We start from the raw sequence: 17506 nt of genomic DNA on the forward strand, positions 1-17506 counted from the left end.
GTTTCTTCACGGCTATCAGCCACTGATGCAATGGGTTAGTAAAAGCACTTACACTGGAGGATGGCTATGTGGCATAGTGAGCTGGTGGTTAAATACCAATCAGGACACGTAGTACACTGTCAGTGCTCAATCATGGCTATTCCTGTGGCTTCAGATTATGAGCCTCCAAGACAGTGTTTAGAAAAGACTTGTAGCTGCCAGTTAGAGTCCCCACAGTGCTTTTCACAGTCTTAAATCACTGATTGCTCAGGCCAATTGAATGAAAGCTTTTGGTCTGGGGCCTAGGTATTGATAATACAGGAAAATCACTCTGGTAATTCTTATGTTTAGTTAGGTTGACAGGCTCTGGACTGAGATACACCGTGGTGACAGGTTGTTCTGATTGTCAGCTTGAGAGGATCTGGAATCATCTAGGATACAAGCGTCTAGGCACACCAATGAGAGATTTTGCTGTAAGGTTAGCCCCGAGAATGTCTGTGAGGCATTATGCTGATGGGTTGTTGATGAGGGAACACACATCCTAACCATGGACGGAACTTGTTCCCTGGGTGAAGACTTTGGACTGTAAAAATGGAAGAGGTGAGCTGAGTGCAGCTTTCCTCTCCCTCTGCTTTTTGACTGTGGAAACGGTGCGCCTCCACTCCGGCTGCCAAGCCTTCCCTACCCGGATGGACTGTGGAAACGGTGCGCCTCCACTCCGGCTGCCAAGCCTTCCCTACCCGGATGGACTGTGGAAATGGTGCGCCTCATACTCTGGCTGCCAAGCCTTCACTACCCGGATGGACTGTGGAAACGGTGCGCCTCCACTCCGGCTGCCAAGCCTTCCCTACCCAGATGGACTGTGTCCTGGAACCAAAATAACCCCCTTTTCCCTGTTACCTTGGCCTGAGTACTTTATCACAACAGCAGGCCAGGCGAGAGGGGCTGGGCAGGGCAGTGTGTAACCTCCTGGGGACCAGGGTGCTGTGCTTACTGGGCCTGGGAAACTGAAGAGGCGGAGTCCAGCAGCCAGAGGTTTCGGAGAGATGCTGGGGAATCAGTGATCAGACCTTCAATACTCCCGGCCCTTTCCCATTTTCAGTGTTTCCCCACAAACAACTCACCACATTCTCACAGTAGCCTTGTAAAGTACGTGAACAGAGGGTATATGCCCATTTGAAGGCAGTGAAACTGAGTCCCAAACACATCTGGTTACTCTCCCCTAGTCAAATACACCTGGTCAGTGCAGCCACAGTGAAATCGAAGTCTTTTGGCTCCCGGGGCTTTTCCTGGATGCATTGTATCACTTACTTCCTTGCTGGCTAGCTATTTTTTACTGGCCTCTTAATAGTGCGAGTCAGTTCTAAGAAACTTCCTTGTTTATAATGCGAGGAGCTTTTTTTCCCAGGAAAGTTATAAACAGACTAGGAGATGCTTGAGGGAAGTAAGTGCATCATTTCTGCTCCATATTGCATTAGCCAGGCTTTGAGGTACAACCAAGGTGACATACTGGGGAGAATTTAGTTTTCAATTTATATCAACAACAAACCCTGGTGCTGCGTAGGTGTCTGGGCTCCCAGAAGTCCAATAAAACTTGTGGACGGAGACAAGTGTTTTACTTGATGGATTTCAAGCAACTTGTATTCCAGGATACCTGGGGGGAGACTTGATGTTCTCAGGGTCCCATGAAGTTTCCTAGAACCTATTACAAAGTAAACTTTATTCTGGACCCCAACACACACCCTCAACCTTTCTGCTCTTCCCAGGTCAACCGTCCCAAACTGGATCCAGCCCTTCAGAGTTGGAGCACGGTTTCTTCAACATCCTGGCACTGTTCAGTCAGCGCAGCATAAACTGTAGAGTTTCCCTGCCCTTTGGGATCTGTCGCAATCTTAGTGTCATAAGAAGGGTTTACAGGAACCTCTGCTTTGCATCTTTATTTGTGGTTTCACAATTGGTTTTGTAGTTGATCTGGAGTCAAAGAAACAAATGACCGCAGCATCAGGATGTGAGCTGGCTTAAAAAAAAAAAAAAACCGGGCATGGGCTCATTGAGATGCAGTCTTCTGGGAAGGAGGTTTGTACAATAAAAGAGACTATCAAGGTGTTTTTCTTTTTTGTTTATGCTTAATTTTTAAAATTAGGCTTGGTTTAGTAATTTATTCTGAGACTTCAAACTACATGCACAATCCCCCCAGGATGTGAAGGAGTGAAGGGCAAACTATTTTAAATTTTGTTTCAGTTGTGGCTGGTGAGAGCAATAGTGTCCAGACAAATCTCTGTGTTCTTCCCGCAAGGCTAGACCCAGGAGGACTGCAGAAACAGGCAGGAAAGTGTCAGCATTATGGCTCGCTCTCCAATTCTGTTCAAGGTCACTATCATTATAGTTTTTGAATAATTGTCCTGATAAAAGATCAGAACAGCAAGATAAGTCAAGAAAGCAGACCCCAGGACAGTCAGTTGTCCTCAGATATGCTATGTATTTGCCACAAGGCCTGTGCCCTTTCCCTCTGCCCTACCACATCATCACCATCATAAATGTCATTACTGCTGTCAACGTCATCATCACAATTCTGTGTGTGTGTGTGTGCGCGCGCATGAAAGAGAGAGAGAGAGAGCATACGTGCCAAGGCACATGTGTAGAGGTCAGAGGACAACCTTGTGCAGTTGTTTTATTCTTCCAATTTATATGGATTCAGGATTGAACTCAGGAAAAAAGCAAGTGCTTTTGTTATCCATGAGCCGTCTTACTGATCCCGCCCTATCATCTTTAATGAGTTACACTGGGTCCCCTAAAAAGATATGTGTTTAAGTCCTGACTCCTAGGACTTCAGAAGGTGACCTGAAGTCCTAGGAGTAGGGACTTAAACACATATCTTTTTTTTTTTTTTCAAAAGTAGAATCATCGCAGATATAATAATTGAGCCATGATCATCCTGGAATATGGTTGTTGTGGAATGGTGTGCCAGAGGCCTTGGCAAGTTCGAGCCAAGGAGACAGGCCATGCGGGTGGTGGTCAAGGGGGCATGATGGGAAGTTACTCACACCACGCAGACACTGCATCCACTTGGAAAGTTTTATTGGAAGGAAGGGAGAAGGGAAGGGAGGAAAGGAGAAAGGAGAGAGAGAGAGACAGAGAGAGAGATAGAGAGACACAGAGACACAGAGAGAGACAGAGAGACACAGAGAGAGACAGAGAGACGGAGACAGAGACAGAGAGACAGAGACAGAGAGAGAAGGTGCACACCTCATGGGGATAGAGAATCAGATTGTGAATGAACTCCATGTAACATCAAAGGAAGAGGCTGGAGTGATACAGTTACAAGCCAGGGAGCATCAAGGATTGGAAGTCACCCCTGGGAGCTGGAAAGAGGCAAGAAGCTTTCTCTCACAAAGAAACGGCCTTGTTGAGTGCCTTCACATTTGACTTCCAACCTCCCAGAACTGCTACAGAACAGGCATCTGTTGCACCACATCACCAACTTGTGATGATTTGTGATTGTAGCCCTTGGAAGTCAGGACACCATTCCTCAGCTCTTAGTTCAGTGTTGCCTTTGGAGACGTCCAGACCCATTCCCACATGATCTAGCACACATCCTCCACCACTTCCCATTTCCTTTCCTTCCTTATGATGTTCAGCAATTCCTGCTGCATTTGTCTCCTAGTTAGACAGGAGCTAAGTAGTGTCTGGCAGAGTGGGCGCTTTTCATTCCCAGTAGTTTGGTTTGTGCCTGTCTTCAGCATCTTTAAATGCGTGCCAAGTGAGTCAATAAATAATGATTAAATTATACTTAAAACTTATTTCTAGCTTTTCACAATTATCTGGAGGCCAATACTTTATGAACAGAAGTTTTCTTGTTAAAACCCTTTTTATTCGAGAAGAGGGATTATTTTCTTAGAAAATTGAAATCCTGCCTTTTTATACATAGTCATAATGTTTTTCTTCAAACTACTGAAAAAATATTTAGGCTTATTGTACAAGTAGTTCTCAAGTTGGAAATAGTGTGTGATTAAAAACAAGAGTTGCTTCAATTGTCTAGAATCTCTTTCTTTACTCTCCTACATAGAATTTAATTTTGAATATTTTTCAGATATTCTCTTGAAGGATTTGCCATTCATGGGATGATTATTCTCTCTGAATATGAAGTGAGGCAACAATCTGTCCTGTCCTCAGAGTCTTACACCTTTCTTCTCAGCCGCTCTTATAGGCTGTCCAGTGTCTCTCCTGTGGCCAGGCATCATGGAAGAGATACTTGAAAGGTAAAAGCATCATGTCCAACTATCACGTTACACTGAAAGTGTTTCTCCTCCCCTTTGTGCATGTGACCTGACGCTGTTAGAAACATTGCCAAAATTCTTATCTTGGAAGAATTTATTTTTTTCTTTTTTTTTCAGATGTATTTATTTATTATGTATATAGTGTTCTGTTTGCATATATTCCTGCAGGCCAGATCTCATTACAGATTGTTGTGAGCCACCATATGGGTGCTGGGAATTGAACTCAGGACCTCTGGAAGAACAGCCAGTGTTCTTAACCTCTGAGCCATCTCTCCAGCCCAGAAGAATTTCTATAATTCACATGAAAATCAGGCTGCTGCAATTTTAGTTTATGATGACCAAAATAGATGACCTCATGTGATCTCTGTATGATTTTTTACTTTTTTGATGAAAATTTGCTCATGTTTGGGATGTTTTGAAGTTCAACCTACTAGTGCAATGGGAAGGGCCTTTGGGGTTAGCATGGGTAGATGAACCCTGCTAGGGATGTGGAGCTTGTTCTTAGCTTCCTGGAGTCTCAGTGTCTTTACTTGTAAAATGAAAGTACTACTTCACCATGTGGCTAAGAAGATGACTTTTGACATGTATGAAAATTCTTAACCATGTAATTGCTTTGTAACCATGAATCAAATCAGAAGTTAATCAGATATAAATATATGTAACCTTTTGTAATGTCTTGTCATTTACCAAACATTTTGGGCATGATCTATTATCTGAGATTTAAAGTAACTTTCAAATGACTGTTTATTTTGAATTATGTGTGTATGTGTTTATGTGTGGGTGTGTGCATCATGTGAGTGCAGTACCGGTGGAGGCCAGAAGAAGGCTTGACATTCCTTGGAGCTGTACTTGTAGGTAGTTATGAGATGCCAGATGTGGGTGCTGGGAACTAAGCTGTTCTGCAAGGGCAGTCAGAGCTCCTAAGTGCTGAGCTCTCTGTCTAGTTCTCATCTAAGATTTAAAACAATGAACTAAATACCTGGGCTAGGCCACAAGCTGTGTGGATGTACAAGATATAGGTCCTGATACAAGGCCTTCCTGGATTAATGGTAGAGATAATCACATTCATGTAATTTCCATAGTAACTGCAGTGATAAAGGCACAGCTGAAAAAATAATCAGAGCAGATAGAAACAAGTGTTTGCTGTGTGTCATAGCTCTGCATTGCACTTTATAATGCTGCCTGTTAATTCCTCATAACAACTCACAAACCAGGCGTCATTGTCTAGGGGATGTGCCTCAACTCACAAAGCTGGTAAGGTTGAAGGTGGGACTGAACTCTGGGCTCACTTGAGTCTGTGGCCTTATCGGCATCCTTTTCAGTTATTTCATAGTTGTTCAGTTTTTGTGATTGTGCAACAATCCACCTCAAACTTAGTGACATGAAACAACAACTTTATTTTAGGCCGGTGGACATGGGGTGTAGGTAGTAAATCCACCAAGACTCTAAGGACAGTCGTTTACCTTTGCCTGGATGAGTGGGTCTCAGCAGGGCAGACTGAGGGTGGGGTGACTCAACATCTGTATAGCGCTGACTTGCTGCATGTCTGTGGTAGATGATAGCCAACCAGCTGCAATTTCATCTGGGACTAGTTACCTAGCACCCACACGTGGCCTCTGCCTGTGGCTGATTGAGTTTCCTCATAGCAGGGTGTTTGGGTTTGAGAGACAGTTTTCATTGAGAGCCAGGTAGAAGCTGTGTGTAGCCTTTTATAACTTAGTCACATGTTTTGGAAGTTATGTGGTGTTGTTTCTTCCAGTTATTTTTTTCTTCTCTCATACAATACATCCTGACCACAGTTTCCCCTTCCTCCACTCCGTTCAGTCCCCTCCCCCCACTTCTTCTCTCCCCTAGGTCCACTCCTCTATTTCCCTTCATAGAAGAGCAGGCCTTTCAGGGATATCAGTTGAACATGGCATAACAAGTTATAATGACTAGGCACAAACCCTCATGTCAGGAGTGGGGGAGTTTCTGGCTCTTTTGTCTGCTCTTGAGACCCCTTTCCTCCTACTGGGCACCCACTGTTAGGAGTTGCACAAGAACACCAAGCATCAAAACATATTTGCCGAGGACCTGGTGCAGATCCATGCAGGCTCCGTGATAGCCACTTCAGTCTCTGTGAGCCCCTATGGGCCCTGCTTAGTTGATTCTGTGAGCCATGTTCCTGGTGTCCTTGACCCCTCTGGCTCTTACAGTTCTTCCTCTCCCTTTTCTGTGGGGTTCCCAAGCTCTGAGGGGAGGGACCCAGTGGAGATCTCCAATTTGGATTCTCTCTCCACCTAATGTTTGGCTGTGGGTCTCTACATCTGCTCCCATCAACTGCTGGAGGAAGCCTCTCTGATGATAATTGTATCTATGAGTATAGTTATTTCTGTCAGATCTAAGACCCACGTTTATCCCACATCCAAAGACAGAGGACGTAACCTAGTTCTCAAAGGGAAGAGTGTCAGGTGATAAGAACAGTGGGATTGGGAAGTGTAATCTGCTTTAATCCACCCCCTGGCTGTGATAACTCTCTTTCTTACAACTTGCAAAACCCATGCATTCTCCGTCTTTAAGATTCTCAGGTCTCATCCAGCTGTAGCATCAGCCGTGGAGGGACCCTGCTATCCAGAGACATCCAGTGAGGATGGTGTGCTTTTCATGCAGTTCTTGGGTGCATTTCCTCTGAAGGGCGGTGACCTGAAAGAAGTTATCTGCATCTCTCCTTCCCCATCTAGTGACAACCGTGGGATGGGGGCCGAGTGACAGTAATAACACTTCAGTCAAAAGGAAAAAGACTGGCCAGTAAGATGGCGCAGTGGCCAAACCTGAAGACACACACACACACACACACACACACACACACACACACACACACACACACACACCATACATATATATGCATATATACACACACATGCACCCACACATACATACACACAATCCTTTTTTGAAGAAGAAGAAAAATTAGGAAGCATGCTATTTGCCACTATTCCACAGCATTTTTGAGATGGAGTTGCATATTATTGTCACTTCTTTGATTAAGTTCTGGCAGTTTATTTTTGGCTTTTGAGTCTACCGTCTGCATTACCCTTCTTCTTCTCCAGAAGCTGTGGATGTTTGGCACTGAGTAGTTCAGTGTCCATAGTAATTCAAGGATTAAACAGCTCCTATTAGCTGCCTTTTAAAGTTAAACAAAGGTGAGAGGTGGGCATCAGATGCCCTGGAACTGGAATTACAGAGGGTTGTTAACAACCATGTGGGTGCTGGTGATCAAACCCTGCTCCTCTGGAAGGGTAACCAGTGCTCCAGCTACTGAGCCGTCTCTCCACCCCCTCCCCTTGATGTTTGACTCAGTCTTTTGGATATATTTATTCCACAGTGGTACATCTGGATCATTTGGTAGTTACATTGTTTGTTTTCTGAGGTGCATTCATACCGATTTCCAGAGTGGCTGTATGGGAAAAGTGATTCATTAGGGCTTCACTCTCAGAGCAGCTGTGCCTGTGCTAATATCCTGAAGTGACGTGCTGTGTTAGTTACTTTTCTCACTGCTATGACAAAATACCTGAGTCCAGCACCTCGAGGCAGGGAGGGTTTGATTCATAGAAGCAGAAGCATCAGGCAGCTTCTCATGGTCCACAGAGCTGTGAAGTGGAGAGAGATGAATGTTGGTGATCAGTTTTTTTTTTCTTTTAATTCACTCTGAGACTCTAGTGTATGTGACCGTGTTTCTCATACTAAGAGTGAGGCTTCCTTACCTGCTCAATCAAACTTTCTGGGAGCACCCTCAGAGACACATCCACAAATGTGTTTCCATGGTAACTCTAAATTCTGTGAAGCTGACAGTGAAATTTAACCATCACATCTTCCCTGGGTTGATGGAAGAAACAGTATGTAGAAAGAAATGCTCTTGCATTCATCTCGGAAAACAGTCTACTGGATTATAAACTACAGGATTGAAAACAACAGATACCAGAAGAGCCCATGAAGGACAAGGCCCAGATTTGGGTTTTAAAGGATGAACTAGTCAAGAATAAGCACCATCATGGCTTTCACTCGGTGGAACAGTTGTGAGCATGATCTACACTGTTGTGCAGTTGTGAGCATGGTCCACACTGTTGTGCAGTTGTGAGCATGGTCCACACTGTTGTGTAGTTGTGAGCATGGTCCACACTGTTGTGCAGTTGTGAGCATGGTCCACACTGTTGTGCAGTTGTGAGCATGGTCCACACTGTTGTGCAGTTGTGAGCATGGTCTACACTGTTGTGCAGTTGTGAACATGATCTACACTGTTGTGCAGTTGTGAGCATGATCTACATTGTTGTGCAGTTGTGAACATGAACTACACTGTTGTGCAGTTGTGAGCATGATCTACATTGTTGTGCAGTTGTGAACATGGTCCACACTGTTGTGCAGTTGTGAACATGGTCTACATTGCTGTGCAGTTGTGAGCATGGTCCACACTGTTGTGCAGTTGTAAGCATGGTCTACATTGCTGTGTAGTTGTGAGCATGATCTACACTGCTGTGCAGTTGTGAGCATGCTCTTCTACATTGTTGTGGGCATACAAACTTAGGAGAAAGTGACTACTTTGAAGTGAAAACACTCATTTATATACACAAGTTATGTTGTGTTAAAATACTCACTCTGTTTTATAGTCAGATCTCATACTAAATAATGTTTAACCATGATCTGCAAAGGGTAAAAACAGACTGATTCAAAAGACATAATTCAAATTAATGGTAACAAGAAGTGAATAGTTAGAGGAGCGATAGCATCCAGTAAAAAGGAACATGTAGGAAGGAGAAACAGACTTTAAGATCTCCTGGGCTGCCAAGTGATCCCAGGTAGCAAACCGGGTGTCAGTCCCATTTGGGACCCAGCACATATGACCTGCTTGTACCAGGGGATGGCATTGACAGCTTTCAAATGAAAGGCTTGGGTGCTCTCCTGGCAGCACCACTCTAGATCAGAATGTCTATGCAGTAGCTTTCTTGTTCATGTGATAATGTGACAATGGGTTTCCAAATATCCCCTCCCACCTGCTGCCCTTTGAGTATGACTTTGTAGACAGTGACAATAAATTCCTTGAAGCATATCTCATTTTCTGTTCCACTTCTCATTCTTGTTTGGGCAAATATTTATTTATTTATCATAAAATTTAATTTTATTTCTGGTTTTGGTCCTCACATTTCTCAAAACAGCAGGAAGCATTCATAGAAGCATCATGCTTCTCTTGTCCTCTATCTCCTTCCATTTGTCATAGGTCCTTAGCTGCTTACGTCGAGGATGACAAGGTCATTGGGAATGCTACCCCAGTGAGATTAATTCTAATTTTGTGGAGAGTTCGTTTTTATGAGAACATGGCTGGCACCTGAATCTCTCTGATGTTCTGTCTTGCCATGTGATCTCTCTTCTTCCTTCTCTGTCTTTCTCTCCTATACATGGTTGTGTCATTGGGATTCTATTCCTGGTAAGGACTGCACTAGATATTAAGTGTATGAGTCCACTCAATGTTAGACTTTCAGACTCTAAACTGTGTGCTAACTAAACTTCTTTTCTTAATAAAGTCCCTAGACTAGGATACTTTGTTATAACAACAGGAAACAGACTAATAGAGTGTCTATAGTTATTATTTAGTTACTATAGCTTAGAATGACATTGGTTGCTTTCAGTGTTTCTATAATCAATCTTGATCAGGTTCTGGGGTTGGGCAGGGGTTAAGTTTCTTTCCTAAACAGGCTCTATATACATTCTGCTAGACAGCTTTTGTAAGTCAACTTCAATAGGCTACCTTGAAGGACTCATAAATTCTGATAAACATCAGCAGCACTACTAAAAACACCAACAGTATAGTTTTGGTAGTGCCCAAATGGAAAATGTTAGCTTGGTATCCATGGCATTTGCCATGTAACTCTATAGTTCACCTGGCAGAGAGGAAGGACATATATGTCCTTGTCCCTTGACTTTGGGTTTGGCTATGATTTCCTTTGGTCAATAGAAAGAGGTAGACACAATATAAAAATGTATCATTGTTGAGTCTTGTTTTTTTGGGAGGGTATTCTGCCACTCTTGTGAGGGGAATGTGTCTGACTTGCCCTCTGATCCTAGGAGGAGGGTAACAGTTATGAGAAGCAGAGCCAACCCAGCTGAATCAGTCTCACCAAGACACCTTGTCTGTATGTGGCCCATCAATGTGTAAGCTACATAGATGCTAAGGTATGGTGGTCAGGAGTAAAGAGCCATGCAATTATACTTCACTAAGGGCCAGAAAACTTGAAAGACAAAATCCAGAAAAGTAACAGCTAGTTGGGTCCTGATTTGTCATGGTCTGAGTAAGGGTCAGCGCAAGCAAGGCAAGAATTGGTTAGGTGTATGTACAACAGAGTCAGACAGGACAAAGAGGAGGCATAACAAGCTGGTCACAAGTATCTGAAGTATAAACATCAAGGATGAGTTAAATGGTTTACTGATGTCCAAAAAGAAACATCCAGAAGACTGCCTCCATGCTGAGCAACAGAAGCTTTTTAAGTATGAGAAGGAAATGTCTTCTGAGGAAGCCACTGGGATCCATGTTCTGAATCTTTAAAATTTTACCGACTAAGAGAACAGAAAAATACCATGGAAAGAACTTGGGGCATCTTGCTGTGAGGGTGGAATCAACATGCTGATAAAATTGAGTATACAAATCTCATTAGGCAGATGGGCATCTATTCTTGCCCCATTGATCCTCCTGCTGGTTAATTACGTTAGCCTATGAGTTTTAGAGAACCTAAAAGATAAAATATTGAAAATAATCTCTTGACTGAGAACAGAGTTCTTCCAAATTAGACATAACGCCAAAACAGAACGGATCAGGAGTCTAGGTTAACAGTCAACAAGGGGTTGGAGGTCAGGTTAGTCTTTTTAAAGATGGCACCCAGCCTGAGGTTGTTGCTGGATCATGGGTGGCTGGTACACATAGAGGGTTCATGGCTGTTAGCTCAGGAAGGCTAGTGAATACTGGGCTGGGTGAAAGCTAAATCCCTTTCTTCTCCCTCCCTCCCTCCCTCCCTCCCTCCCTCCCTCCCTCCCTCCCTCCCTCCCTTCTTCCTTCCCTCCCTCCCTTCTCCCTCCTTCATTTCCCTCCTCTCTCTTTCTTTCAATGTAGCAGTAAAATCAACTGTTCTATGGGAAAGAAACTCCAAAAGAAGTTCCTGTTCCTTGGATAAATGCAAGCTTTCAACACTCCATGCAGCCATCCCAATTTCTTTTTCAGGAAACACATTTTACTCTAAATGACCCATTTTGAAGACTTTCTTGCAATCCGGAGAGGAGACTAGTCTGCTGGTTATAAAGGAATGGATTTTATGGGAGTGCTGCTGAGGTGTCTTGGTGGGAACAAATTCACAAGGGACAAGACAACACAGAACACCTTCTTGCCATTTGCAGAGAAGATCGTGTTCTCTCTGGTTGAACAGGGCTGGGGCTGCACACTAGCTTCTCCTGACATTACTAACAATCTGCCTCATAATGCTTTAAGGATAATTTGGATAAGCTTTTGCTGGTTTCTCACAAATGAATAGGATAATCTTTGCTAGAGCTTGAGCATACTTAGATAGATACATAGATACTACAGACTCCTTTCTGAGATTGATTTAATGAAAAAAATATCGCCTCCTCTGATTTTGTGCTGGTTCATGCTGTCTTGAATTTCAACTTTTTAACATAGATAGGAAGTAGGTGGAACACTGTTATTTCTAGGAGTAATTGTCAGTAACTACATGGGGAGACTCAGATTTAGATTTCTTGGTGATGATTCCAGAATATAGATTCACACATATGAGAGCTTCTCTTATATGAGCAATAGGATACTTTCCTACAGTGGTCACATAGCAAGTACTATAGCCTTCCTTCATGCCTTTAAAAACAGATGGAGAAAATGTCTATATTTTTAAAATGACAAACTCATGTGGTTGCTGAAGGAATGGGAAGTTTCTGGGATTAGGGAAAATAATATTATAAAGAGGATGTGTTTTTATAATAGAAAGTTTAGAATCAGCGGAGCAAAAACTATAACTGAAATTGCGTATGATTTCCAACTCTGAAAAAGGAAGAGCTCAGGAAACACAGACGACCATTTCTGCTGCAGTGGAGAACGTCCCAAGAACGCTGTGATTTCCCCCATCTCTCACTCTATAACACTGAAAGCTTTGACTCGGCTCCTGCCTGAAGACTCTCAGAATGAACCACCCTGGAGCCCCCCTCCCTCCATCTTCAGTCCAGCCCTGTTCCTCAGGATTGGAAGGCTGATGAGGCTCTGTGTATCATCCTCTCTGACCTAATGTCCCCATCCTTCACACCTCCTATTCTCATATCTCTTCTACTGTCCCTCTGGGACTCATGGCCATTAGATGACTGTGTATCTCTAGCTTTTTTTCTGAAATAAATTTCCCTTCACTTTTTGCTCTGTCTCCTCTCTGCTTGTCTCTCTCTCGCCCTGTGTCCATGGTGGCCAACAGATGGGCTTAGCGTCCTCTTTATTTTTCGTTGCCACTTTTAGGTCATTTCCCCCCCTTCCCTTTGCAAACCTCATGTTTGAAATCCAACCAGATTTTAGTCCCTATTTCTCTTATCTTCTAGCTTCTGTTCCTGCTATCCATCATTTATTAATGGGCCATACCTTCTATAAGGCATGCATCCTTTTGCAGTAGTTGAGAAGTCTTTAATATCTACATCAATGATGTTCTGTCACCCCCTGCCTTGCAGTTCCTTGGCTCCGTGCCTCCAATGACCTTGTTTTCCACCCTTCTGTTCAAGGTCGTCCTCCAACATACCATTGCTAGTAAGTGTGCCTTGTCACACTCATATTCTCTTTGCAGCCTTCTTCTTGCTCAGTGACAAAACATCTTCAGCACCACCACATGTATAATCTACCAACCCCATGTCCTCATCTCCCTCCTTACTTAGAGTCCACATTCCAATTTATACCAGGCTCCTGTTTATACAGTACATCTTAGTTTCCTTATTTGTTTCCCTTCAAAATACTTTCTTGGAAAAATCCTTGTTTAGTATCTGTCTGACTTCAAAATGCCTGAAGAAAAACACTCGTAATCATGACCAGAGCTCTTTTAAATGCATGGTTGCTAACTTTTTCTTTCTTTTTCTGGTTTTTTTTTGAGACAGGGTTTCTCTGTGTAGCTTTGGAGCCTGTCCTGGAACTTGATCTGTAGATCAGGCTGGCCTTGAACTCACAGACATCTGCCTGCCTTTTTCTCTCAAGTGCTGGCATTAAAGGTATGTGCCACCACCGCCTGTCTTCTTTTTTAATCTATTTATTTATTATGTATAGAGTGTTCTGCCTGAATGTATCTCTGAAGGCCAGAAAAGTGCACCAGATCTCATTACAGATGGTTGTGAGCCACCATGTGGTTGCTGGGAATTGAACTTAGAACCTCTGGAAGAGCAGCCAGTGCTCTTAACCTTTGAGCCATCTCTCCATCCCAATGGTTACTAACCTTAAGCAGGTCTTTTTCTTGCTGGCAGTCTCTTTGTATATTCCTTGTCCATTTAAAATTTTACTTCTCTATTTGGAATTTCATGTTGTTCTTGCCTTTCCCGCAATCCTCAGCCCTTACTTGCTGTTGCTTATCTTAATTGAGCAAACAGAAGCAATTACAGTGTCCAGCCTCACTGCACCTGAGTCCATGTGCTCTGCTTGCCTTCCTGGAAGGATAAACTGCCCAACTCCACCTGAAAACCACCTCCACTTTTGTCAGCGTTCCCATCCCCTCTCAAAGTTTGGTTAAAAGATGTACCATAGGGCTGGGGCATGGTGCTATGTGTTTGCAATCCAGCACCTATGGGGGAGAAACAAGTGGATCTCTGTAACTTTGAGGCTAACCTGGTCTACACAGAGAGTTCCAAGCCAGCCAGGGGTACATAGCAAGATCTTGTCTAAAAAAAAAAAAGTACCATAAGGCCAGCGAGATGACTAAGTATAAAGATACTTGCTGCAAAGCCTGATGACTTGAGCTGGATCCCTGAGACCCACACGATGGAAGGAAAGAACCAGCTCTAGGAAGTTGCCCTCTGATCTCTGCAAGCATGTGACACACACACACACACACACACACACACACACACACACACACACACACATAAAATGTAGTTAAAAAACTTAAAAAAGATATGTCACAAAATTCATAGGCCCATATGAGCTCTAGTTATTTACTTATGAACATATAGGATAATAGTTAGATAATTGATTATGTATTTAATTATTACTGATAGTATAAAGATTCTCAATGGTGTCCATGACCTACCCTTTTCTTCCTATTCAGATCTCTTCAGGGTTTTTATTACTAAAAGTGATACTTCTAATTTCCTATTTCCTATTCCAAGACAGAGATAGCAAAGCTGTAGTTGCTTTGTTGTGGCTCTCCATGACTTGCGTAAAACAGTACTGATTTTTGATTCTACTTTTCCTTAATGTTACTGAATGTTGGTTATGGCTCATAATGCTGCATTTTCTGTTATGATGTCCATGAATGCTAGTTTCAAGTCCTGGAGGAGGCTGTGGAAAAGTTTGAGGACAGCTCTCTAAGACATAGAGCCTGCGTTGAGCCTCGGCCTCCTTGTGTGTAACGGCAGGACTGTCCAGATCAACCTGTGCTTTCTTCATCTGTGACTTTTCAGAAGCGATTGACACCGTCGGTTACTTCTTTAACGAAAGGCTGTCTTCTCTTGGCTTCTGCAGCCCCAAGTCTCCTAACTTCAGTTACCACAATCTCCTGATTTTCAGCACACCTTACCTCTTCTTCTCAGTCTTTGTTCATTCCATTTCATTTCTTGCTTCTAAACAATGGAGGTGCCTAGAGTTTAGTACTTTGTCAGTACTCATATTCTATGTAGTTTCATCTTGGGCCACCATAAAAAGTTATATGTGCATCAAGGTGTCCCTAGCTGTAGAGGACTTTCCTTACAAAATTGCAAGGCAAATATAATGGTCCTTTGTACATTCTGAGCAACTCAAGGTTGTGGATGTCATGAGTCTTGTAGCTTTCAATATTTTCCATTCTTCATGACAATGGATTCATTCTTTGAACTTTGGATCCACACACATTTAATACCTATGCTTTGATAAAAATCTAATATTCAACATCAAATTTCTAATTTCCCCTGGCTCTTAATTTTGTCTCTCTTTTTTCACTTTAGTAAATGATTGTTCAGTCTAAAAATCTGTGATTCCTCCCTTCCCCCCATCCCTCTCTCTCTCCCCCTCTCTCTCCATATTCTATTTGTTAGCAAACTGTGTGGCTCTACTTTCAAAACACACCTAGAATTTGACCATCATCACTATCACCACTGTTCTTACTATTAACATCATTAAACCACTATCATCTGCTTCTCATTTTGGATTATTTTTCTAACTGGCATATGTACATCTATCTCTGCTATTCTCATTTTTTTCCTTTTTAAAAAGATAATTGTGGAAAACTTCACAAATTTTGATGTTATTCTCACACAGAGGCCATGCTAATCTTCTCTATACACATGCTTCCAATGCAAGCACAAACTGTAATTTTATTTGTTTAATTAGTTTTTTCTTTTGTGTGTGTGTGTGTGTGTTTGTACAACAGTACATGTGTGAAAGTCAGAAGATGACATTCAGGAGTCAGTTCTCTCCTTCTGCTCTTGGTACCTGGGATTGAACTCATGTCATCAAGCTTGTATGACAAGTGCTTTTACTCACTGTCATCTCAACAGCCCTTAATATAATATTTGTTTTTTGAGATAAGGTCCTGGCTGTCCTAAAACTCACTGTGTAGATCAGACTGGCATTGAACTCACAGAGATTTACCTGCCTTTGCCTTCTGAGTGCTGGGATTAAAGGTGTGTGTCACCAAGATGAACTTCTAGCTCTCTCCACCCCCTTTACACACACACACACACACACACACACACACACACACACACGTATATATACATGTATACATCCATTCATGTATTACATATATATACATATATATGCTTTTGGTTTTTGGAGACAGAGTTTCTAGTATCCTTGGCAGTTCTGGGACTTGCTCTGTAGACCAGAATGGTCCCAAACTCAGAGATCTGACTGTCTCTGTCTCCTGAGTGCTGGGATTAAAGGCGTGCGCCACCACTGCCTGACATCCTCAGTACATCCTTTTTTTAAAAAAAACTTTCTTTTTATTTATTCTTTATGTCCTTCACATCATGTATCTCCATCCCATTCATTTCCCTGTCCCTTTGTATTTTCCCTCTGCTCATGCAACCTCCCCCCCCCCAAATAAAGTAAAATTTAAGAGAAAAAAGTGGAAGAAGAAGAAAAAAAAAGGAAAAAAAATCTCCTTATGGAAGCTGCAGTGTGGCACAGTGAGTCATGCAGTAAACCCTTTTGTCCATCCATCTTTACTTTCAGGTGTTCACTGCAGAGTCACTGGTCTGGTTCAAGGCCTCTGGCTTCTGCTACACTATCGATGCTGGGCCCTCACTGGGACTCCTCTTGGATATCCTGTTGTTGCTCTTTGTCGTGGCCATCCTGCAGCTTTGGGTCTGCAGGACCAGCCCCTTCACATGCTCCAGCAGATCAGATGTTGGGGTGGCCAACTCATAATCTTGGTTCTGGGCCTGGGTAGTGGCAGGGTTGGTGAGCCGGCCGGCTCTCCCCCGTCCTCACCACCAGGGTGCGCTCTCCTGCATTACCCCAGCTATTTCACCCCTTGCAGTGATGAGCAAAGGGCAGGGCCAGTTCTCCAGCTTTCACACCCCCAGGGTCAGCTCTCCCGCACCTACACCATCAGGGCCAGCTCCACTGTGCTGCCCAGGCGAGGAGCAGGGGCCACTCTCCTAAGTGCTGTAGCTAGTGAGGAGCAGTGACAGCTCTCCCACTCTTATGACCTCAGGGCCAGCTGTCTTACCTGCCACAGGTGGTGAGGGGTAGGGGTGGGGCGTCTCTCTCCTGCCCATACCACCATGTGACAGATGATGGTGGGGCCATATCTCCCATGCTCATGTTCTTGGGCAGTTCACTAGCACCCCCATTAGTAGGGTCAGCTCTACTGTGCTGCCCAGGCGAGGAGCAGGGTCCATTTTCCAGAGCGCTGCAGCTGGTAAGGGGGAGTGTTAGCTCCCTTGCACACCACAGGTGGTAGGGGAAAGGGGAGGGAATCTTTCCCTCACCCTCACCACCACATGTCAGACAAGTGGGATGTGGCCAGCTATCCACACCCTCAGGATCAGCTCACTGTGCCTCTGCC

General features: G+C 43.5%; 1 non-coding gene across 1 annotated transcript; it reads right to left on the reverse strand.

Annotated features, from left to right (window-relative positions):
• Nucleotides 1-15705: 15705 nt before the first annotated feature.
• Nucleotides 15706-15814, reverse strand: LOC121824587 (U6 spliceosomal RNA). Its single transcript, XR_006066514.2, has one exon. It is a non-coding gene; the product is annotated as a U6 spliceosomal RNA (small nuclear RNA).
• Between the last annotated feature and the right edge of the window lie 1692 nt (nucleotides 15815-17506).

This window comes from Peromyscus maniculatus, chromosome 20 (assembly GCF_049852395.1).
Source record: "Peromyscus maniculatus bairdii isolate BWxNUB_F1_BW_parent chromosome 20, HU_Pman_BW_mat_3.1, whole genome shotgun sequence".
In the NCBI taxonomy this organism is placed as follows: domain Eukaryota; kingdom Metazoa; phylum Chordata; class Mammalia; order Rodentia; family Cricetidae; genus Peromyscus; species Peromyscus maniculatus.